This window comes from Schistocerca cancellata, chromosome 9, assembly GCF_023864275.1.
Source record: "Schistocerca cancellata isolate TAMUIC-IGC-003103 chromosome 9, iqSchCanc2.1, whole genome shotgun sequence".
In the NCBI taxonomy this organism is placed as follows: Eukaryota; Metazoa; Arthropoda; class Insecta; order Orthoptera; family Acrididae; genus Schistocerca; species Schistocerca cancellata.
Window position 1 is genome coordinate 314,522,315 of NC_064634.1, and position 26,399 is coordinate 314,548,713.

A 26,399-nucleotide genomic window follows, 5' to 3' on the forward strand; every position below is an offset into this window, starting at 1 on the left:
CTCCTCACAACCATGGTAACTCCAGTGGCAAAGCAATGCATAAAACAGTGTACTGTGTTGCCCTGAAGGCTAGTAGTTTGACAGCTGTTTACATTATGAACAGTTGATTATGTCATTTTATGCTTGAACAAAAATACTGTTAAAGTATTATATAATGTAGTATATTGTTTCACATGTTGTTACATAATATTTAATATAAGTGGAAAGTTAAGACATGATCATGAAAATGTAATCACATAAAAATTTTAGAGTGTACCGGAATGTATTGTAATCAGATATATCATATACTACCAAATTTGAGTCATGGCCTGTCACATTAACCCTCCCCAAGAAATTTATGTATAAAATTTGTTCATGAGATTCTGCCAGTATATAAATGTAACACAAGAGGAAAAAACAAATCAAAAAGATTTATGTATGTCAGAATTTGTTTTGACACTGGCCAAATTGAATTATTGTCTGCAAAGAGTATCTGTTTGTTTTATTTAGAAGAAAAAAATTAAAAAAGAAACTAACTGTGTATGTGTTAGTAATGTATGTGATATAACAACATTGATTATCCTGTCAATAGTTTCATATTCCTTCTTGTTTCTTGTCTTGTGAAACCAGTCTTCCATCTTCAGCTCCTTTACATGAATCTTTGACATAATTAGTATGACATCAAACTCGTGGCATAAAATATACAGTTAATATTGGGTTGGTATATAAGACAATGTACACATTCAGATATTTCAAATAAAACTTCATCTAGTTGTGTAATATGGTAATTAGTAATTGAATATGTGTTCGCAGAAAAATCTATATACGTGCGTCATTGAATGGACTCAAATGTAAGTATGGCGATGGAAAAATGAACTCAACATTTTACATAAGCAGTCTTTCAAGTCCTTTTTCCTTTGTTGTATTCTTTTTATGTGAGCAATAATACATTTTTCAGGAATGATATGCATGCTATCTACAAGACATCTTAAAGTTTGATGATACCTGAATCACTCAGTTAGACAGCACCTCTGTAACATACGAGCATTCTTACTGTGGTGTTGGAATAGGTTCATAAGTACTACAAAAATTACTGAACATCTATGTACACAGACCAACATACTGAAATAAAATAATTGATTAACATGTTTGTTGATAACATAGAAAGAGAAATGATAATTATTCTACACATTAGACATTGAATTGGTTGATACCCCTTCATATTCTATACATTTTTCATTGAGAATTTTTCCCTCATCTGTTGTCACATACAGAAGTTAATTCTTAACAAGTTTGATGAACATAACACACTGAAATGTAGTCTCAAAATTTTGTTTGCTTTTTAATGTATGTATGAACTAACTGAAGATAATTTATGCAAGGTAAATCCTAGATATATATAAAATACTACTCACCACCTGCTGCTTTGTCTGCATATTTTTTTTAAAATCAAATTTTTATGTTGATCACAAATTGCAACACGCTCTAAACTTTTCTTGCTAATTAAGACTGTAGAAGCACAGACTTTTCCGAATGAGCTTCCGAGCAAAATGTGATTTTGGTGGCTGGTGTCCAAGGTTTCCCTTAATTATGCCTTTCGCGTTCTTGTGAAAATATTTTCATAGAAACTTTTATCCCCTAACACGTATTTCTTCATATCTAACCAAGAAGTGAAATACCAATTTTCATAGATTCATCTTTTTTTCAACATCAAAAAATATTTTCGTAAAAATTTTCTTCCCTTATTTCACTCCCTTGTGGATTGAATTTCCAAAAACAGTGAAACTTGTATTTTTTTTATTTCTAACAGAGAAGCCAAATACAAATGTTCATACATTTAGTTTCAAAAATACTTGCATAATAAAATATTTCCATACAAATTTTAATCAACAATTTAGTGGTTAGATTTCCAAAAACAGTGAAACAAGTACTTTTTAATTTCTAACCTCTAAGCCAAAGTCAAATTTTAATAGATTCTGCTTTCAAAATGCTTTCATAATGAAATATTTTTGTAAAACATGTCATCCCCTTACGAGTCAATTTAAAAAAAAAAAAGGCTGAAATATGTCTTTTTTTTATTTGGAACTGACAATTTCGATAGATGTAGCTTTAAAAATACTTTACCATTTATTTAACAATGATTTATTTTCAAAAATAGCTTTCACCTACTATTTCATACCCATAGGAGACAAATTTCAAAAAATGCTGAGTTCTTTATTTCTGACCAAGAAACCAATTATTAAAGAACTACTGAAGTATTTTTAAAGATATATCTATGAGAAAAAGATAAATCTATAAAAATTGGTATTTCACATCTATGAATTAGAAATAAGAAAAAAAATGTGTTTCAGTATTTTTGGAATTGAACCCCTAAGGGGGGTGAAATAGGGGATGAGATTTTTTTATGAAAATATTTTATTATTGCAGCATTTTTAAAACAAACCCATGAAAATTTAAATTTGGCTTCTCAGTTAGAAATGAAAAAAATATGTATTTTATTCTATAATTTTTTCTTTGTGCACAGGGGGGGATTCAGGCCCTATGGGGGTGAAATGAGAGATGAAAGCTTTTATAGAAATCATTGTGCAAGCATTTTTGAAGCTAAATTTATGAAAATTTGCGTTAGAAATAAAACATTTGCATGTCACTGTTTTTGGAAATGCAATGCCTAAGGGGATTGCAATAATATTTTTAAAGCTAAGTTTTTGATAATTGATGTTTCGGTTCTCAGTTAGAGATGAAAAAATACATATTTCACTGTTTTCGGAAATTCAACCCTTAAGGGAGTGAAATAGAATCAGACTGATTCACTGACTCACCATTGCCCAGCCCAAACTGCTAAGGATAGAAACTTGAAGTTTTGAGAAGGTGTTGATCTTATACTGTAGGCATCATTTAAGAAGGGATTGTCCGAAACTCCACTCCTAAGGGTATGAAATAGGGTATGAAAGGCTTTTTGAATGTATGTTGCTATTAAGGGAATTTTGAAGCTAGACTGCAAAAATTGGTATTTGGTTTCTCAGTCAGAAAATAAAAAACACGTGTTTCTGCGTTGTTGAAAATTCAACCACTAAGGAGGTAAAATAAAGGGTGAAAGATTTTTTTGAAAATAAATAATTACTAAAGAAATACTAAAGGATTTTTAAGGCTACATCTATGAAAATTAGTACTTCACTCTTTGGTTAGAAATAAAAAAAAGAAGTGTTTTACTGTTTCTGGAAATTCAACCTCTAAGGTAATGCAATAAGGGATGACAATTTTTAAGGAAATATTTCATTTCATTAAAAAATTTAAAGCTAAATTTATGAAAATTAATATTTCACTTCTGTGTTAAACATAAGGAAATATTTATTAGAGGATGAAAGTTGCTATGGAAATATCTCCAGAAGAATATGCAAAAAGCATGATTAATAAAAACTTCGGATTCAGGTTACCAGAATCGCTTTTTACTTAAAAGTACATTTGGAAGAGACCATGCTTGTATGTCCTTAATTAGCAGGAAAGGCGTTTCAATTTGTAAACAACATAAAAATTCGATTAAATAAAAATCAAAACAATCTCTGCCGGCCATACAGTCTATGCAAGGTAAGCAGCGGGTGCTAAGCTAGGTACATCTAGAAGCATCTCATTTGATCATCATTAAATATGTGAGTAATTATTATTAATTCCTTATCCCACAGACTTGGCAATCAATATTAACCCTTTCATGACTGAATTAATTGAAATGTTGCATATTACAGTAAAAAATTGGTTGGTTTCTTTTGGAATGGACACTGAGTGAGGACTTGTTTCTAAATTTCAACTTTTGTTTATAGTTCTATACTTATGTTTATGCCCCGCTGGACTGGGGCGGAATAAATGCTTCCCTAAATTTATTCTTCCTTGAGTCCAGTGAGACATGTAAATCCGATTTAAAATAATTTTTTAATGAGGGATTAGGATCTGTGAAAAGAAGAAAAATAGTACCATCATTATGCGAAGCAAATTCCAAGATAAGCCAGTTACAGTTTTGTCAACTGATTACCACTCATAATATAAGATTTGCCATGAGAGAAAATAGAGATGGTACAACCTGCCCTTCTTCCATAGCAGAGTACTTAGCTATAATGAGAGCTGTTGACAGGTTCGACTAGTGGAGAGAAAGGTATTTATTGGCAGTAGGGCACTCAAATGGTGGATTCATCTTTCTTGTTTTCTTTTGGACGTTGCTATAGTAAACAGTTTCATCATGTGAAATTGCAATAATGGAGGAAAGTCATCAACTTTCTTTTCACCTTGCTTTTGTAAGGCAACTTTGAACTGGGAGAAATACAAAAAGAAGGGAAAGGCAAGCATCCATCGCAAATAACAAATGAGGAGGAGTTTGTGGAGATTTCCATTTTGTATCGAACCAAGGGAAATAAAATAGTATTACAGCATTGAATAAAATATAAGCGTACAAATTAAGACACATATATGAACAAAAGGCACAAATAGAAGTCCTCTACACACGCTGGCCATGAGGCAAAGCCACTAAACCAATTTAAAAGTTTTTTATCAATAAATATGTACACAAATCTGTAATTCTAGCAAACAATGTAAGAAAGACAATAAATACCTTTACTGAGCTTATCTATTGCAGAATGGGAAAAAATTACATAAAACTGCAAAAACACAAGGCGCAGAATCTACCACTGAAATAATTAAGAAATGTCTCATGCGTTAGCTGCCATACAATGAGCCTGTTGCCTCCAGACAGTTGATACATTCAAATTAGCCCACAGCATCACACAGATGTGAGACTTTCATATCCCTGCTAACTGAGGTAAACAATGTTGTATGTGGGACACACGTCCTACAGGTCACAAAAAAGTTAAGTTTAAACCAAGTGTTATTACTATTTCTCATCACAAGACCAACAGATCTGCAGTTATCATATTACATTTCATCTTGTCATTGACCATACTGTTAATTACTCTCACAAATTACTTGCAGTTTACCATAAATGCATCTCCCGTGACTTAGTTAACTAAATTTCCTACAGTTTATGACAATTAACCCGTAATCCTAACTCGTCATCATATTCCACCCAATACTTCAATAAATACTTCATAATGCACCATAACGTGAGATATCTACAAAGAATTATAATCCTATCATAATAAATTCTAAATATTTTTTAATAAATCCTAATACTTCATGTCACATATATCATGGAAATAGTGCATCACTATCTGTCTCAACAAAACTTCCCTATAGACAAAACATTCTCAAATTATTAATGATGCATATTCAACATTACTTTATGTAAAATAAAGGAAAGGAAACCACTCACCTTCGGTGGATAGCTGTGTAGGGTGTAGAAACATGTAACAGAAAACGGTGTTCACACTAGCTTTTGAGCTATTGCTGTTTTTTTCTTGTAAAACTATACTCATTCACACACACACAGACACCTAAACATACACTCCCATGAGTACAGCAAGAAATTACTGTGTCCTGAGTGTGATAAGAATGTGCTTAACTTCTTTCTATCTAAATTCCCACTACTTTACACGGTTTAACTTTACACATAATGTTTTCCTCTTTTAGTAGTTAACAAATATCTCAAAGTATGAATGGAATAATTTTTAAAATCTGTTCTACATGAAATTATTCCACACGGATTTATATTTTCAATATAAAGTTCAATAGTGCATCTGCTGCACCAAAATACGAGGGTTAGAACTTAAATAGTGGCAACTATTTATTCACAACCGATACAAAAAGAGTTACATGTTTGCATCTGTTACTGTCCTTCACAGTAGTCACCAGCATTGTGTAGAACCCATTGCCAGGGATGTGGAAGGCATAGTATATCGTTAGCAGAGCCTGTTCTGATGATGGTGCAAATGGAGCTGTCTACTGCCTGTCAAATCTCAAGCGAATACCACAAAGTGATTCCTTCATCTTCAGAATCAAATCAAAGTCACCAGGACTTAAGTCCGGGGACTATGGTGGATGGTACAGTACTTCCCAGTCCCATTGACTGAACAGAGCAGCCACAGCTTGCACTGTATGTACCCGCACATTGTCATGCAAAATGATGGGTGGGTTGCGCACCGCTCCTTTCACAAAGCTGGTTGCAGGTGATGCTCCAAAAATGAACAGTAACACTGTGCATTGACAGTCTGCTGTGGAGGAACGTTAGGATAACACCATCACAGTCATATGTGAGAATCACCATAACTTTACACTGCTCCATTCGCACCATCAACAGAAGAGGCTCTGCTAATGGAATACTACACCTTCCACATCGCTAGCAATGGGTTCTACACAATGCTGGTGACTGCTTTGAAGGAAAGTAACAGGTGCAAACATGTAACTCTTTTGTATCGGTTGTGAATAAATAGTTGCCACTATTTAAGTTCCAACCCTCGTATTTATCCAGAGGATTTACATCCATGACATTACTAGAGTGTAAAATAATAACTGCTATCAGTCACTTTAGAAGGTGATTTTATTTAACTCATGACCAGTTTCAGGCTTGTGCCCATTTCAGGTGGTTTACATTCTTACCTTTTTCCACACCCACTGTTGGAGCTTACTGTTTAAATAAAAAGCAAATAATGTATGATGACTAAATAGACATTCCAGTTGCTTCAGTCATGTCTACTTAGTCATCATCACTTTACTTGCTTTTTATTTAAACAGTGAACTCTAACATTGAGTGTGAAAACCTGTAAATGAATGTAAACCCCTGATGATGAGCACAAGCCTAAATTGGTTGTGTGTTATATGAGATCACCTTCTATAGTGACTGGTGGTGGTTATCATTCTGCCCCTGTAACAGAACTGTTATGGAGTTCAACTGCATCCACTATGGATAAAATTCAATTATGACATGATTGCAGAAACAACAAGTATGAGCCCATTTGTCTTCCTGTTAAATAATTTTACCATAAATACAACTTATTTAACCACAATGTAATAATTATTTGAATGTGACCCAAATAACCCACCAAAAGTCACTAACAACCCATATAAAACACTGTCACAGTGCAAACTATGTATCATTTCAGTTAGAAATATAACTAATAAGAAAACACAATTGTGAAATTAATCTAATATTCAAAAGGATAGGTTCCAAACGATGGAAAATCCAGGATGGGATAATGACAAAGAATTGATTGCATCAGTTTAACATAATTTACTTGTGACTACAAACTAACAGAGTGGATGGAAATGTCAGTGAGAGATAGTTTTGATAGACTGACAGGACATAAGAAGGAAGATGCTATGCAGAAAACAAAAACAGTGCTACTTGGCTAGGGGTGCCAGCTTTTGATGACCGATGTGGGTGCTCTGAATCACAGTTCGCAGAGGTTGAAGGCCAACCCTCCAGAAAATCCAGTTTCAGGTATTTTTGAATGAGCAATGCCTGATAAAGGTAAACAGACTATTGGTTATTGTGTTTTTGTCGACACTAATTAATTAATACAAAAAGCAATTCACAATCCACATAGAATTACCTTATTTTTCAGATCTTTGTGTAACATAATTCCCAATCATAAACAATGTGCTCCTACAAACAAGGATCTTTTGATACTGTTTGCCACAATCAAAGTTCAAGATTTTTGCCTCTTTTTTATGAATATGTATGACAGCATTGTCGTTCAATTTCTCTTGAATCTTGGTGTTGCACAGGTAAGTTTTTAATCTTCTAAGAGTGGAGAAAGAATGTTCTGCTGTACATGGAGAAACTGTTAATGTCAAAGTGATCTTTATCAGTTTCATCATCTCTGGAATCAGTTTGACGATGTGCATATTTGAGGAAAAGAAGCAACTACGTCTTCCATATATCTAAAAAAATAATTTTTATATTTACACATATCTAATATCATATTTCTGTGCAAAGTTAATCTTTTTGGGTCAAAGTGATCCTTATAAAATTCTATTACATAACTGCAACCTTTAATTTTGGAAAGAAATAATGTTTCTGTATCTTTGAAGTGAGTTATAGCAGCTTTAGAAAATCAATCCTTGAAACACTGAACCACTAAAACTGCAAAATAAATTTTCTGGTAGTAATCACAGGGGCTGGCAAAAGCATAGGATACCGTGCTATCATCAAGCTTTCGAGAATTGGATCTTCGGCATCAAATTTTTTGGTCAGTTCCAAGAAGAGCTCTATATTTCATGAAACTTTCATCAGTTCAAGATAACTTCACAACATCTCAGATGTTATTAATGTTGTTCATGGCTTTTTGGAGCAGTAGAAAGGAATTTTGCAGAAAAGCATTCAAAAATCAGATAACACTAAAATTTTAGTAAGAAGTGTAGTGACAAAAATAAATTTGAAAGGAAACCGAAAATTTATGAAACCTTTAGCTTCAGCACTGGCATCATATTTTTTTGAGCTCAGCTTGTGTTCACAACTCTGGAAAATAATTTTCGACAAACTTATTCTCCAACACCACATGACAAGACAAAGGGCTGAAGAGCTACTGCATGAGAAAAAGCTAGCACCTTGGGCAGCTTGCAGAGACTCATATATTGCTAGCCGCTTGTGAGACCTGCATACAAAATTGGTCATTTGATTCACATTTGAAAGGTAGCCTCTCACCATAGCCACATTTTGCAGAATTCGTGGCTTAATTTCTCCGATTTTTGCCTGCAACCCAGAAAAAGCAACCAGTTATGTTTACCACTTGCTAGTAGCAATACTTCTCCAGGAACTGATAGCTCTAGAAAAATGAGTGAGAACACCCATTGTTTTGTACTACAACTGTAGTAGATTCATTATTACAGACATCTAAAAATAATTAATTTGAAAATTATCGTGGCTGACACATTGAAAGTAAACTGAAACTTGCTCATGTTGACGTATGTTGCTAGTTTCATCCGTTAACATGGAATAGTATTGAGAATATTTTACAAACATTATCAAACTGTGTAAAACTTCATTGGGCACAATAGAACCTACTTCATTTGTTACGACATGTGAAATCCATCTGTAATTTATCTGCCGAAGTCAAGAGGACAAATCAGTGTTATCTTTGATGACTAACTCTAACAATCCACTATAATTAGAATTTTCATCTGTGTGACCATGGATTGATAACTCTGCACAATGAGATACAGGAGTGAAGAGATGACATTCTCAGCAGAGCTTCTCTTGCAGACTTAATTTCTTCCTCCGTATTGTGCTGGCGTAACCTGTCGGCAGCACACAGGTAAGCAAAGATGTAGTGCAAAGACTGACAGTAGCCACTGGATGAAGTGCACCTATCACGAGAGAGGCCAGAGCCACACCGCAAGCAATAAGCTACCAACACCCTCTCGACAGCAAGTATTTAGGCCGCCGCTGCTGACTGGAGGGCCTCACTCACTGACTCACTCTCCAGTTTGACCCCTCTGTGAGTTAGTTGCAGTGCAGACTCAGTCACTGACTCACTAAGGACATGACAGTACATAGTGTTCACATTATTGTAATGGCAAGATTCCTGATATTGTCTTCAAGAGGACTATTATTAATGAGTGTTTACCACTACACATAGACTCTGTTCCAATTCAGTAAAAACTTACAGTTCATGTAAATAAAGAATCATATTAATTCACGTGAGCATGTGCATTTAGTTTTAGGAGGAGGATACCGGACACCCATAATAACATCCTTTCCTTTGCTTCCCAAGGTACAAGACTCTGCCATAGTAATGAGGATAATTCAGTGGCGATTGAAATTAATCAACTTGGCCAAAGATTTTGCTTGCTTCTCTTGTGTTTTAGCTTTCAGGAGTGATCATTTTTCTAATTGATGCTTTGTTGTTGTGTTCTTGCTTGTATTCCAGGAGGGGAGCTGCAAAACTAATCAAATTTCTCTTTTCAGATGCTTTGCTTGCTTTTTGCTATAAGATATTTGTGTAAACCATGAATTCCCCACCCCCCTGCCACTGCATCTCAGCTACAGACAATCAGTGTGATGGATCTAACACAAGTTTTTCAGTTTCAGAATCAAAGAACTGCTACCCTACTGATGATGGTACAACGAGTACTCACTGCACAAGCTGCATCAGCCGCACAACAGACTAGACAAACAGCCCAGCAAGTGCCACCAACCAGTATATCAAAGTTCCAGCAATTTCAGGACACAGAAGAGGAATAGCTCGAATATCTGACTTAGTTTCAAACACATTGTCAAGTTCATTGTGTTCAAGGTACTGTAAAGTTACAATACCTCCTTCCGATTGTGGGGTCCCCAGTGTTCAGGTTAATACAAAAACTGTTCCCAACCGTCTCTCCTGATGAACTCACCTATGACCAAGTAATAGCTGCATTAACTCAGTACTATGACCATCAAGTCCAAGTAACTGCAGCTACAGTGAAGCACCAAAGAAATTGGTATAGGCATGCTTATTCAAATACAGAGATATATAAACAGGCAGAACATGGCGCTGCGGTTGGCAACGCCTATATAAGATAAGTGTTTGGCACAGTTGTTAGGTCAGTTGCTCTTGCTACAGTGGCAGGTTATCAAGATTTAAGTGAGTCTGAATGTGGTGTTACAGTTAGCACACAAGCGATGGGACACAACACATCTGAGGTAGCTATGATGTGGGGATTTCCCTGTTCGACCATTTCACAAGTGTTCCACGAATATCAGGAATCCAGTAAAACACCAAATCTCCAACATTGATGTGGCCAGAAAAAGATCCTGCAAGAACAGGACCAACGATGATTGGAGAGAACCATTCAATGTGATATAAGCACAACCCTTCTGCAAATTGCTGCAGATTTAAATGCTGGGCCATCAACAAGTGTCAGCATGTGAACCATTCAACGAAACATCATTGATATGGACTTTTGAAGCTGAAGGCCCACTCTAGTACCCTGATGACTGACTGACACAAAACTTTAGGCCTCACCTGGGCCTGTCAACATCAACATTGGACTGTTGATAACTGGAAAAATGTTGCCTGGTCGGATGAATCTCATTTCAAATTGTTTCGAGTTGATGGATAAGTATGGGTAAGGAGACAACCTCATAAATGCATGGACCCTGCATGTCAGCAGGGGACTGCTCAAGCTGGTGGAGGCTCTGTAATAGTGTGGGGCATGTACAGTTGGATTCCTTTGATTTGTTTGGACTTCGCATGGGGCCCCTGATACATCTAGATATGAGTCTGACAGGTGACACATGCGCAAGCATCCTGTCTAATCACATGCATCCATTCATGTCAATTCTGCAGTCTGGTGGATTTGGGCAATTCCAGCAGGACAATGTTCCAGTTTCTTTGGCTCTTGCAGTGTAGGTATCAGTTCCTTTGCTTGCAGAAAAAGCCAGAACGGATGTACTGCCAGTGGTATACTGAATTAGTTGTGGCAACTTTTACAGCGATTTAATGATTTGTGATACAATAGCACTCCATGTCCCAAATAGTAGAATATGGGGACAATCTTAAAGTACTCTGATCCATCACTTTCCCAAGTACTGCAAATCGTAGACCAATACAATTTGGGTGCCATAGTGACCAATGAATTTGACCAGCCCTGATTTGTCGGGTCAAGTCGTCCCTTGTTCATGACCACCCCAAGTAGTCAGTACAATGAGCACATACAAAGCAACATAGATATGTAAACAGACCTGTGAATTTATAAAAGTCTTGCCTTGGATATTTTACTTGCCATAAAAGACAGGATTGCTCATCACATAACCCAACTTGTTACACATGCGGAAAAAAAGGCCATGTGTAAGCAATTTGTTTGTAATGGCATAAAAATGCCACTGCTCCCAGAAAAAAACAGACTCATGCACATGCAGCGAATGCTGTGTTTTCAAAACCAACAATTGTTTCTGACAAAACCAAGATTTAGGTTGTGCCTGCTTCTCACTCTACTGCTGTGCAATGAAATTCTAAGAAACTATTTGCCTTGTTATGAATTGCTGGCCATTGTGTGAACTTTCAGTTAGACACAGGTGTCTCAGTAACTTTGCTTAATCATGGCATGTACAAACAGTTAGGTTCACCACGCCTTTCTAAATCTAGCAAGCACCTCATGGCTTACAACAGACAGGAAATTCCAGGGTTTGGACAGTGTAGTTTTCCTGCCACTTACAAATCTCACACTGGGACAGTGAATTTTACTGTGTTGAAATCAAGAGACAGTGAGAACATGTTTGGTTAGATGCCTTTGATTTGTTTGGACTTAGCATCCATGACAATGTACCTTCAGTGACTGCTGTTAATCTGAAAGAGAGTGTAGCTGGCTTGCTTAAAGAATTTTCTGAATTATTTTCAGAAGGAATGGGAAAAGCTACCAACTTTGTAGTGATAATGGTGTAATTGCTCCCATTCAAGCTAGTCAACAGTCAAGTCCTCTCATTTTGTTGCCTAAGCCTTCTGGTCTGGTCTACCATCAACATGCAGATAGTAGTTGACACTTAGCCATTATCTTGCCCTGAGGAACTCATCGACAGGCTTGGTGCAGAACATTACTTTTCTAAAATAGATTTGGAGGATGCTTACTTGCAAATTCCATTGGATGAAGGATCACAGAAAGTGAAACTTCCTAGCAGATTAAAACTGTGTGCCGGACCGAGACTCGAACTCGGGACTGAGTTTGAGTCTCGGTCCGGCACACAGTTTTAATCTGCCAGGAAGTTTCATATCAGCACACGCTCCACTACAGAGTGAAAATTTCATTCTGGAAATCACAGAAAGTGTTTATTGTAAATACACACTTAAGACTGTTCAAGTATTTGCATTTGTCCTTCGGCAGTGCTTCCGCACTCATCGTATTTCAACATTACTTGGAACAGCTGACTGCAAAAGTGCCATTTTGTTCAAACTATCTTGACAATGTTGTCATCTCAGGTCATACACCAGAGGAACACATTGCCAATTTGCCTACTCTTTTTCGAGTGTTATCAGAAGCAGGACTCAAGTGCCATCTTGAAAAATGTGGCTTTTTTCAAACTGAACTATAGTACTTAGGTCATATGATAAACAGTCAGGGTGTACACCCCCTCCAATCTCATTTGCTTGCAATCCATGATCTGCCTGTTCTTTGCAATGTGTCTTGAACTGCAGTCAGTACTAGGCAAGACGACATACTACATTCAGTTCGTACTGAACGCCACTCAGATCATGGCTCCATTGAATCACAAAAGTGTACCTTTTGTGTGGACTGAAGATTGTCAAGATGCATTTTAGAAACCCAAAACTGCTTTGCTTAGTGACAGACTTTTAGATCATTTTGACCCTGCACAGAACTGGTGCACAAAACAGATCTGTTGCTTTTGCCTTGATGTTGTCAACTCAAACTCAGTGCAATTATTCTCAAATAGAAAAAGACACTCTCATTATTGTGTATGGTGTGACCAAATTCCATCACTATTTGTGTGGTTGCAAGTTCTTCTTAGTGACAGATCACAAGCCTTTGCATCCTTGTTTCATTTGTCAAAGCCGGTTCCTACATGCACTGCTAAAAAATTGCGACATTGGGCTTTGTTGCTTTCGCAGTATCAGTATGATATTGTGTACAGTCCTACAACAAAGCATGGCAATTCAGACACCCTACCTTGTCTTCTGATTGGCCCAGACTCCGATTCTGATGCATCTGTTGCATGACTCTGATTCTGATACATCTGTTGCATCAGTGCGCAGAACTCTGAATTGCTGGAACCTTTTCCTTTGCACTACAGAAAAATTACACAGGCCACAGAAGCAGACCCAGATCTCAAGTTTTTGTTGCATTACCATTTGCACATCTTGGCCTCATTCATTAAACAGTATCCAGAACTCAGTTTTGCGCTGATATTTTGCATGTTTACATAACCTTTCAGTTCAACAGGGTTTGATTCTCACTCAAAATGACAATGGACAAACGCATGTGCTTTATTCCCAAAGTGTTCCAAAATGATGTGTTGCAATTGCTCCACCAAGGACATTGGTGAATTGTTCGCACTAAACAGTTACCGTAGTGCGATGGCACTGTACTCAGAAGGGCATGGATGCCCATGTTGAACAGATGACATCACAGTGTTGTGCATGCATGGAAAACCAATCTGCTCTGCCACAGACATTCTCCACCTGACCTAACACTCTATTGCCATGACAATGAGTGCACATAGACTTTGCAGGACCATTTTGGAACACTCAGCTCATAGTGGATGACTCTTTTAGCAAGTTTGCATTTGTGGTGCCTATGGCTTCTGCCACATCACATAACACCATTAAAGCATTGTACTTCATATTTTGCATAGAAGGTTTGCCGGAAGTACTTTGAACAGTTTTGTGAATGAAAGGCATTCGTCATCTAACAAGCACTCCATTTCATGCCCAGTCCAATGGAGAAGCAGAACACTTTGTATGCACTTTTAAACAACAGATGGACATGCTTTGCAACACCCACACATGGGAACAGGTGCTGCAACTCTTTCTCGCCTTCTATCACTCCCACCCACAAGATGGACCATCACTGGTGGAACTTCTGCATGGCCGCTGCCATTCGACGCTGCTCTACTTGCTGCTACACCCATCAAGCATCCAGTGCCACCAATGGTTCACAAGTATTGCTTTATGACACACAATTTTGTTATTTTCAGGGTTTATGGCTCTGTGGGTGCAGGGAAAGAGGTGTGATCCAGGAATGCATAGGCTCTTTCATGTACTTGGTTGCAGGTCCTGATATTTGCAGTGCCGCCACCAGAATCAAATTAGCATATGTCATTTGCCCCGTGATTCTGCTGCTCTCCCCCAGATTCATGGCCTCTTGGGACCACGCGGCCTTCGCAGCCACCTGCTGGTGCCACCGGGGCACCCGAGGAGGAGCGCATGGACAATGCGCTCCTGCACCCGCCCTCCCTGCTCACTGACCCGACGGACGTGGACCCAGTGTCGCTGTCATCATTGCTGTCAACCATCATTGCCCCAGGACATGCCCTCAGGCCTGGAAGTGTGTCATGGCAGCAATTTTCTGGAAGATGTTCCTGTTGCCTCTCAAGCCAGATGGCAGTGTATGGTTGGGAGTACGCTGCCCTACACAGTCATGGTTCCTGGCTCATCTTTACATACAACATCCTGCCTCCCTCTCCGTTGATGTTTACATCTTCCCTACACAACAACAATGCAGCATAGCATTTCGGGGGGGGGGGGGGGGGGGGGGGGGGGGGGGGGATGGGCTGGCATAAGTTGTCACCAGCACACTGGTTGGCAAAGATGCAGTGTGAAGATCAGTAGTAACAGCTGGATCAAGCACTTCTAACACAAGAGAGGCCAGAGTTGCACTGCAAGCTACATGCTGCCAACGCCCCCTCAACAGCAAGTATTTAGACTGTCACCACTGACCAGAGGGCCTCACTCACTGACCCACTGACTCACACTCCAGTTTGGCATCTGTCAATTAGTTGCAGTGGGAGCTGACTCACTCAGGCTATGACAGTACATAGCAATCAGATTAGTGTAATAGCAAGATTCCCAATATTGTCTTCAAGAGGACTATTACTTATGAGCTTGTATCATAACACGTGGACTCTATTTCAGTTAAGTAAAAACTTACAGTTCATGTAAATAAAGAACTGTGTTAATGCACATGTGCATTGTGTTGTAGAAAGATGATACCAGTCACCCATAACATCATCTTCTCCCTTGCTTCCTGTGGTTCAAGACTCTGCACTTACTCTTAGACATTAAACACTGCATGTTAATATCTTTATCAATTGCCCTTTTCCTCCTATAGAAAGACATATGATAATTTCATTTTCCATGACAAGCAAACCTTTGAAATGCTTTGTTCCAAGAAGAAAACCCACTTCAATTCATGCTTTTATCACATCTTCGTCTTGTTTAATTTTCTTTGCAAAAGGCTCACTAGAGGAACTCATTTAGTTACAGAACCCAGAACAAAACATATTACAACACTTCTCATCATATAACATCCGTTTATACTGATTCAAACAATGGAAATTCCAGGTAGAAATATCAATAATGTAGGAAAAGATAGATTGCTGCTTACCGTAAAGAAGACACATCAAGTGGCAGACAGGCATGATTAAAAGACACTCAAGCTTTCAGTCATTCATAGCCTTCATCAATAAACCCGCCCCCCCCCCCCCACACACACATACAAGCAAGCAAGCACACCTCACGCACATACACACCCACGCACGCGCGCGCACACACACACACACACACACACACACACACACACACACACACACACACACAAGTGATTTCCCTAAATCACTCCAGGCAATTGCCGGGATGGTTCCTCTGAAAGGGCACTGCCGACTTCCTTCCAAATCCTTCCCAAATCCGATGAGATCGATGACCACGCTGCCTTCCCCAAACCAACCAACTAACCACACACACAACTGCCAACTCCAGCATCTCAAGCCAGAGAAGCTGGAGTTGGCGGTGTGAGTCTGTGAGGTGTGCTTGCCTTTGTGTGTGTGTGTGTGTGTGTGTGTGTGTGTTTTTATTGGTGAAGGCTATGAATGAAAGCTACATATGAGTGTGTGGCTATGAAAGCTACATATGAGTGTGTTTTAATCATCCTGCCTGCAACTTGACATGCCTTCTTTACGGTAAGTAACAATCCAGAATGAGATTTTCACTCTGCAGTGGAGTGTGTGCTGATATGAAACTTCCTAGCAGGTTAAAACTGTGTGCCAGACTGAAACCTAAACTCGGGGCCTTTGCTTTTGGCGGGCAAGTGGTAGAGCACCAGCCTGCGAAAGGCAAAGGTCCCGATTTTGAGTCTTGATCTGGCACACAGTTTTAATTCAAGATTAGCTTAGCTTAGATACAGTTTTCGTTCCATAGACTCAAAAAATGAGATGATTCTTGTGAGCATGGAACATGTCAGTAAGTATAACATAAAAACATAAAACAATTTAATATAACACTTACCACCCTGATCATTTGTCAGGAGATTGTCGAAATAGTTGAATACAATGTGGTAAATTGGAACAGTTGATAGTTACAGAGTTAACACACTGTCAGAATGAAACATTGTTATGCATTATTAATAAATTTATCATACACAAAATACCTAATCTTGACTGTTGTGGTCAAGTGCTGCCAAAACTGAAATCTAACAGACATTTTTACTTAAGTTGAAATCTAACAGACATTTTTACTTAAGTTGGCTTAACAGTCTCTGTTAAGATATTCATCTATAGGGTAGAAGGAGTTGCCTATCAAAAAGTATTTTAAACTCTGTTTAAACTGTGCTTTATCTGAAACCTAGCTTTTAATGGTTGCTGGCAATTTATTGAAAATGTGTGTTCCTCAATATTGGACCCCATTTTGGACCAAGGTAAGTGACTTTAGGTCTTTATGTAGATTACTCTTATTCCTAGTATTGATACTATGTATTGAACTAGTGGTTGAAAATAGAGAAATATTACTTGCAACAAATTTCATTAAGGAATAAATATACTGAGAAATAGTGGTTAGAATACAAAGTTCCTTGAACAGTTTTCTACATGATGTTCTTGGATTTACACCACAAATGATTCTTATCACATGCTTTTGCACCCTAAAAACTTTTGCTTGGTTTGATGAGTTACACCAGAATATGATCTCATATGACATAACAGAATGAAAGTAAGCAAAGTACACAATTTTTTTTATATCTCCTACATTTGACATCATTCTCACTGCAACTACAGACTTGTTTAGGCACTTAAGCAATTCTGTGGTATGCCCTTCCCAACTGAATTTATTATCGAGCTGTAATCCCAGAAATTTAACACTGTCAACCCCTTTGATCTACATGTCTTCTTATGTTATACACATGCTGGAAGGAAATCTCTTACAGGTTCTGAACTGCATATAGTGGATCTTCTAAAATTTTTATGACAGTGAATTAGCTTTAAACAATTTATTAATGTCAGTGAAATTCTGATTAGCAGATATTTCTAAATCTGTACTTGACTTGCTGCTTATTGCAATGTTTGTATCATCTGCAGACAAAACCATCTTAGCATTTAGCAATGTAACACACGAGAGGTCACTAATGTACACAAGAAAAAGCAATGGACCCAAGATGGAACCTCAAGGACCACCACATGTAATCAATTCCCAATCAGATGAAAACTGATTGCTTACTGCACAGGTATTTTGCAACAGCATCCTTTGTTTCCTGTTAGATAAATAAAACTCAAACCATTTTGCAGCACTGCTGCTGACACCATGATATTGTGCTCCCTGCTGCCGTTGGATAAGCATCTGCCAGCAGCAAGTCGTATACTCTTAGCTCACTTATTTGTTACATAGTTTACTTCTTAATTTCTTTGCGTGTTTTTGGGTTCTTGCATTGTTTAATTCATAAATTTTGGCATATTATAGTATTTGTGAGTTGTAGCATCGCGCTTTAATACCTGAATAGTCTAAATTCGCGTAGTCATCTATCTTCTGTTTATGTTTTGAACGGCCAGTGTCGGTTGGTCACAGCCAGTGTGCTCCCTGCCGCTGTTGGATAAGCATCTGCCAGCAGCAAGTCGTATACTCTTAGCTCACTTATTTGTTACATAGTTTAATTCTTAATTTATTTGCGTGTTTTTGGGTACTTGCATTGTTTAATTCATAAATTTCGGGCGTATTATAGTATTTGAGAGTTGTAGCATCGCGCTTTAGTACCTAAATAGTTTAAAATCGTGTAGTCTCCTTCCATCGCCAAGCAGTGTGTCAGCAGTGCGCAAGTAGGAGCAGTACTGCATTTACTAGGCAATCTTGTATTTTAATAACCGTTCAAATTTTGTGTCGAATTGTTGTGCTCTCTGTAGATTAGTTCAGACGTTCTTTGCACAACAGTTTTTAACATGGATAGGGACTGCAACTGCTGTGTTCGGATGCGGGCTGAGTTGGCATCCCTTCGCTTGCAGCTTCAGACAGTGTTGGCTTCGGTCACACAGCTTGAGGCTGTTGCCAATGGGCATCACTGTGGGGGTCCGGATGGGCGTTTGTCGGGGACGGCCAGCTCGTCCCATGCATCCCCCGATCGGACTACGGCTGTGGCTGCCCGGGATACTGCCCACATTGAGGCTGACCACTCACCTGTGGTGGAGTGGGAGGTTGTCTCGAGGTGTGGCAGGGGGCAAAAGACATTCCGGAGGGCTGAACGGAAGGCCTCTCCAGGTTGTCTGACGAACCGGTTTCAGGCTCTGTCTCCGGCCGGACATGGCTGCTTGCCCTGTTCCAGAGGTTGCCCCTCAGTCTGCAAGATCCGGGCGGTCACAGAGGGTGGGCTTACTGGTAGTTGGGAGCTCCAACGTCAGGCACGTAATGGGGCCCCTTAGGGATATGGCAGCAAGAGAGGGGAAGAAAACCAATGTGCACTCCGTGTGCATACTGGGGGGAGTCATTCCAGATGTGGAAAGGGTCCTTCCAGATGCCATGAAGGGTACAGGGTGCAACCGTCTGCAGGTGGTCGCTCATGTCGGCTCCAATGATGTGTGTTGCTATGGATCGGAGGAAATCCTGTCTGGCTTCCGGCGGCTATCTGATTTGGTGAAGACTGCTAGTCTCGCTAGTGGGATGAAAGAAGAGCTCACCATCTGCAGCATTGTTGACAGGACTGACTGCGGACTTTTGGTACAGAGCCGAGTGGAGGGTCTGAATCAGAGGCTGAGATGGTTCTGCGACCATGTGGGCTGCAGATTTCTCGACTTGCGCCATAGGGTGGTGGGGTTTCAGGTTCCGCTGGATAGGTCAGGAGTCCACTACACGCAGCAGGCGGCTACATGGGTAGCAGAGGTTGTGTGGCGTGGACTGGGCAGTTTTTTAGGTTAGATGGCCTTGGGCAAGTACAGAAAGGGCAACAACCTCAAAGGGTGCAGGGCAAAGTCAGGACATGCGGGGACCAAGCAGCAATCGGTATTGTAATTGTAAACTGTTGTAGCTGCATTGGTAAAGTACCAGAACTTCAAGCGCTGATATAAATCACCGAAGCTGAAATCGTTGTAGGTACGGAAAACTGGCTGAAGCCAGAGATAAATTCAGCCAAAATTTTTACAAAGGCACAGACGGTGTTTAGAAAGGATAGATTGCATGCAACCGGTGGTGGCATGTTTGTTGCTGTTAGTAGTAGTTTATCCTGTAGTGAAGTAGAAGTGGATAGTTCCTGTGAATTATTATGGGTGGAGGTTACACTCAACAACCGAGCTAGGTTAATAATTGGCTCATTTTACCGACCTCCTGACTCAGCGGCATTAGTGGCAGAACAACTGAGAGAAAATCTGGAATACATTTGACATAAATCTTCTCAGCATGTTATAGTCTTAGGTGGAGATTTCAATTTACCAGATGTTTAGGATGGGTGATAGGGACAGAGCATCGAGTGACATTATAGTGAGTGCACTATCCGAAAATTACCTCGGGCAATTAAACAGAGAACTGACTCATGGAAATAACATCTTGGACCTACTGATAACAAACAGACCCAAACTTTTTGACTCTGTAAGCGCAGAACAGGGAATCAGTGATCATAAGGCTGTTGCAGCATCCCTTAATATGGAAGTAAAAAGGGATATAAAGAAAGGGAGGAAGGTTTATCTATTTAGCAAGAGTAATAGAAGGCAGATTTCAGACTACCTAACAGATCAAAATGAAAATTTCTGTCCCAACACTGACAATGTTGAGTGTTTATGGAAAAAGTTCAAGGCATTCGTAAAATGCGTTTTTGACAGGTACGTGCCGAGTAAAACTGTGTGGGATGGGAAAAACCCATCGTGGTTCAACAACAAAGTTAGGAAACTACTGCGAAAGCAAAGAGAGTTTCACTGCAAGTTTAAACGCAGCCAAAACCTCTCAGACAAACAGAAGCTAAATGATGTTAAAGTTAGTGTAAGGAGGGCTATGTGTGAAGCGTTCAGTGAATTCAAAAGTAAAATTCTATGTACCGACTTGACAGAAAATCCTAGGAATTTCTGGTCTTATGTTAAATCAGTAAGTGGCTTGAAACAGCATATCCAGATACTTCGGGATGATGATGACATTGAAACAGAGGATGACACAAGTAAAGCTGAAATACTAAACACCTTTTTCCAAAGCTGTTTCACAGAGGAAGACTGCACTGCAATTCCTTCTCTAAATCCTCACACAAACGAAAAAATGGCTGACATGGAAATAAGTGTCCAAGGAATAGAAAAGCAACTGAAATCACTCAACAGAGGAAAGTCCACTGGACCTGACGGGATATCAATTCGATTCTACACAGAGTACACGAAAGAACTTGCCCCCCTTCTAACAGCTGTGTACCGCAAGTCTCTAGAGGAACAGAAGGTTCCAAATGACTGGAAAAGAGCACAGGTAGTCCGAGTGTTCAAGAAGGGTCATCAAGCAGATGCACAAATCTATAAACCTATATCTCTGATGTCAATCTGTTGTCGAATTTTAGAACATGTTTTTTGTTCGCGTATCATGTCGTTTCTGGAAACCCAGAATCTACTCTGTAGGAATCAAAATGGATTCTGGAAACAGCAATCATGTGAGACCCAACTCAATTTATTTGTTCATGAGACCCAGAAAATATTAGATACGAGCTCCCAGGTAGATGCTATTTTCCTTGACTTCCGGAAGGCATTTGATACAGTTCCACACTGTCGCCTGATAAACAAAGTAAGAGCCTATTGAATATCAGACCAGCTGTGTGGCTGGATTGAAGAGTTTTTAACAAACAGAACACAGCATGTTGTTCTCAATGGAGAGATGTCTACAGACGTTAAAGTAACCTCTGGCATGCCACAGGGGAGTGTTATGGGACCATTGCGTTTCACAATACACTCCTGGAAATTGAAATAAGAACACCGTGAATTCATTGTCCCAGGAAGGGGAAACTTTATTGACACATTCCTGGGGTCAGACACATCTCATGATCACACTGACAGAACCACAGGCACATAGACACAGGCAACAGAGCATGCACAATGTCGGCACTAGTACAGTGTATATCCACCTTTCGCAGCAATGCAGGCTGCTATTCTCCCATGGAGACGATCATAGAGATGCTGGATGTAGTCCTGTGGAATGGCTTGCCATGCCATTTCCACCTAGCGCCTCAGTTGGACCAGCGTTCGTGCTGGACGTGCAGACCGCATGAGACGACGCTTCATCCAGTCCCAAACATGCTCAATGGGGGACAGATCCGGAGATCTTGCTGGCCAGGGTAGTTGACTTACACCTTCTAGAGCACGTTGGGTGGCACGGGATACATGCGGACATGCATTGTCCTGTTGGAACAGCAAGTTCCCTTGCCGGTCTAGGAATGTTAGAACGATGGCTTCGATGACGGTTTGGATGTACCGTGCACTATTCAGTGTCCCCTCGACGATCACCAGTGGTGTACGGCCAGTGGAGGAGATCGCTCCCCACACCATGATGCCAGGTGTTGGCCCTGTGTGCCTCGGTCGTATGCAGTCCTGATTGTGGCGCTCACCTGCACGGCGCCAAACACGCATACGACCATCATTGGCACCAAGGCAGAAGCGACTCTCATCGCTGAAGACGACACGTCTCCATTCGTCCCTCCATTCACGCCTGTCGCGACACCACTGGAGGCGGGCTGCACGATGTTGGGCCGTGAGCGGAAGACGGCCTAACGGTGTGCGGGACCGTAGCCCAGCTTCATGGAGACGGTTGCGAATGGTACTCGCCGATACCCCAGGAGCAACAGTGTCCCTAATTTGCTGGGAAGTGGCGGTGCGGTCCCCTACGGCACTGCGTAGGATCCTACGGTCTTGGCGTGCATCCGTGTGTCGCTGCGGTCCGGTCCCAGGTCGATGGGCACGTGCACCTTCCGCTGACCACTGGCGACAACATCGATATACTGTAGAGACCTCACGCCCCACGTGTTGAGCAATTCGGCGGTACGTCCACCCGGCCTCCCGCATGCCCACTATACGCCCTCGCTCAAAGTCCGTCAACTGCACATACGGTTCACGTCCATGCTGTCGCGGCATGCTACCAGTGTTAAAGACTGCGATGGAGCTCCGTATGCCACGGCAAACTGGCTGACACTGACGGCGGCGGTGCAAAAATAATGCGCAGCTAGCGCCATTCGACGGCCAACACCGCGGTTCCTGGTGTGTCCGCTGTGCCGTGCGTGTGATCATTGCTTGTACAGCCCTCTCGCAGTGTCCGGAGCAAGTATGGTGGGTCTGACACACCGGTGTCAATGTGTTCTTTTTTCCATTTCCAGGAGTGTATATATAAATGACATAGTAGATAGTGTCAGAAGTTCCATTCGGCTTTTCGCGGATGATGCTGTAGTATACAGAGAAGTTGCAGCATTAGAAAATTGTAGTGAAATGCAGGAAGATCTGCAGCAGATAGGCACTTGGTGCAGGGAGTGGCAATTGACCCTTAACATAGACAAATGTAATATATTGCGAATACATAGGAAGAAGGATCCTTTATTGTATGATTATGTGATAGCGGAACAAACACTGGTAACAGTTACTTCTATAAAATATCTGGGAGTATGCGTGCGGAATGATTCAAAGTGGAACGATCATATAAAATTAATTGTTGGCAAGGTGGGTACCAGGTTGAGATTCATTGGGAGAGTTCTTAGAAAATGTAGACCATCAACAAAGGAGGTGGCTTACAAAACACTCGTTCGACCTATACTTGCGTATTGCTCATCAGTGTGGGTTCCGTACCAGATCGGGTTGACGGAGGAGATAGAGAAGATCCAAAGAAGAGAGGCGCGTCTCGTCACAGGGTTATTTGGTAACCGTGATAGCAGACTCTGGAAGAGAGGCGCTCTGCATCGCGGTGTAGCTTGCTGTCCAGGTTTCGAGAGGGTGCGTTTCTGGATGAGGTATCGAATATATTGCTTCCCCCTAGTTATACCTTCTGAGGAGATCATGAACATAAAATTAGAGAGATTCGAGCGTGCATGGAGGCTTTCCGGCAGTCGTTCTTCCCGCGAACCGACTGGAACAAAAAAGGGAGGTAATGACAGTGGCATGTAAAGTGCCCTCCACCACACACCGTTTGGTGGCTTGCAGAGTATAAATGTTGATGTAGATGTAGATATTCTAATTCACTTAACAGAATACTGTGGTTCACACAGTCAAAGACTTTTGACAGGTCACATAAAATGCCAGTAGCCTCTAATTTATTATATAACGAATTAAGTACATTCTCACTGTAAGTATAAATAGCTGTCCCTATATCGGAACCCTAAAGAAATCCAAACTGTGACTTGGACAATGTATTATTTGCAGTCAAATGCTTAAGGAGACACTTGAACAGAACCTTTCCAAATACTTTTGAGAAAGCCGGCAAAAGTGAAATTGGTCAGTTGTTTGATGGTATGTCTTTATCCCCCTTCTTGTGAAGAGGCTTAACTTCAGCATATTTTAACCAGTCTGGAAATGTTCCACTGATAAGAGATTGATTACACAAATAACTTAAGATAGAACTCAACTCGCATGAACACTCTTTGATTAACTTTGTTGATATGATGTCATACCCACTGGAATTCTTAGATTTTAAGGATGTTATGATGGATGCCACTTCTTTGGGAGATGTGAGTGTCATTTCCATTTTACTGAAGTTATTTTTAAAGACTGGTTTTAGATACTCCATTGCACTGTTCACCAAACCTGATAACCCCAAGCTGTCGGTAATGGAAATGAAGTATCTGTTTAAAAGTTTTGCAACACTACATGCTTTTGTTACCAAAGTCTCACTTATTTTTAGAGCTATCTGTTCCTCTTTCTGTTTGGCCCCTCCTATCTCTGTTTTCACTATATCCCGAACAGTTTTTATTTTGTTACCTGATGTAATAAAGCTGCTTCAATTTCTGAATTACTTGCTTCAATATTTTTCAGTATTCTTTGTAATACATTGCAATTCTACCATGAGAGTTGTTCCTGGATGTTAGATACAGTCTCCTTTTTGTCCCACATGATATCTTTATTCCTTGTGTAATCCAGTTTACATTTTGACTTCTGTGTGATTTGAGTTACCTTTAAGGGAAAACAATCTTCAAAAGAGGAGGTAACTTTATTAATGAATGCTTCATGTTTTTAATTTGAGTCAGAAGTATTGTAAACATCTATCCAGTTCATATCTTTGAGCAATTTCCTGAATTTCTCAATTTTTTACTTACTTATTACCCTCCTGTACTCGGATTTAATAGATTTTTTATCATGCCAGGAAGTTTTGTATCAGCGCACACTCCACTGCAGAGTTGAAAATCTCATTCTGGAAACATCCCCCCAGGATGTGGATAAGCCATGTCTCTGCAATATTCTTTCTTGCAGGAGTGTAGTTCTGCAAGATTCGCAGGAGAGCTTCTGTGAAGTTTGGAAGATAGTAGACAAGGTACTGGCAGATGTAAAGCTGTGAGGATGGGGCATGAGTTGTGCTTGGGTAGCTTAGATGGTAGAACATTTGCCTGTGAAAGGAAAAGTCCTGAGTTTGAGTCTCGGTCCAGCGCACAGTTGTAACCGGCCAGGAAGTTTCAAGTAGCAATCTATCTTTTCCTATGTTATCCACGTATACTAGGTGGTTGCAATTAAACTGATTCTGTTGTGAGTAGTACAGTATGGGCTGTACACATTGTAGGGTGATACACGTCATAGGTATGCTCATTAACCACTGCACTCTTGGAGAAAGTTGAAAAAAAATTATAGTTCTACTTTTGTTTTTTTAAAGTGAAATAAGGTGCTGTAAGCTGTCAGAATGTGAAATGTTTCCTGTTTTGGTGTCAGTATGCTGTTTGTTGCCTGGTGATGCATGTTGATTTCTTCTGTGAAGTGACTGTTGGTGTAAAGGGTTAAGAAGGTTGAAGTTTTCCATACATAATACAATGGCTATTAAGAAGAAAGACCATGCACTGCTGGTAAAGCTGTGTTACCCGAATGGCAGCTATAGCAGTGCTGCATTGTTGGAATTTTGCCAATAGAAACAGTTACAAAGGGGGCCCATATCAATAAATTGGCTAAAGAATATGAATAAGAAACCTGAAGAAACAGGTGAATTAGGTACTGCAGCAGGAAGAGGGAGGCAGCTCATTCCCAGGCAGTTGATGAAGTAGCTGTAGCTATAGCTGACTATGCAGCACATGCCTCAGGTTTTGCATCCAGTGCTCGAGCTGTGTCATGGGAATTGGCTATCCCCTAGACAACTGTTCAAAAGATTTTGTGGTGCATTTTACACCTATCACTACAAGATTCAGAATGTGTACCAAATGAAGTCCCAGAGATAGGCTACATTGTGACTTCACCCTTCACTCTTTGGCACACATGGAAATGGATGACATATGACTGGAAAATTTTCTTTGGATGGATGAGGCACACTTTACTCTTGTGCCTGTGTTAGACATTCACTGACATCTGCACATTATAAGGACCTCCTTGTACAACACATGACTCCAGCTTTGCATGAACATAACTGTGACAGTACCACAATTTGTATGCAGGATGGGATGACGCCACATGT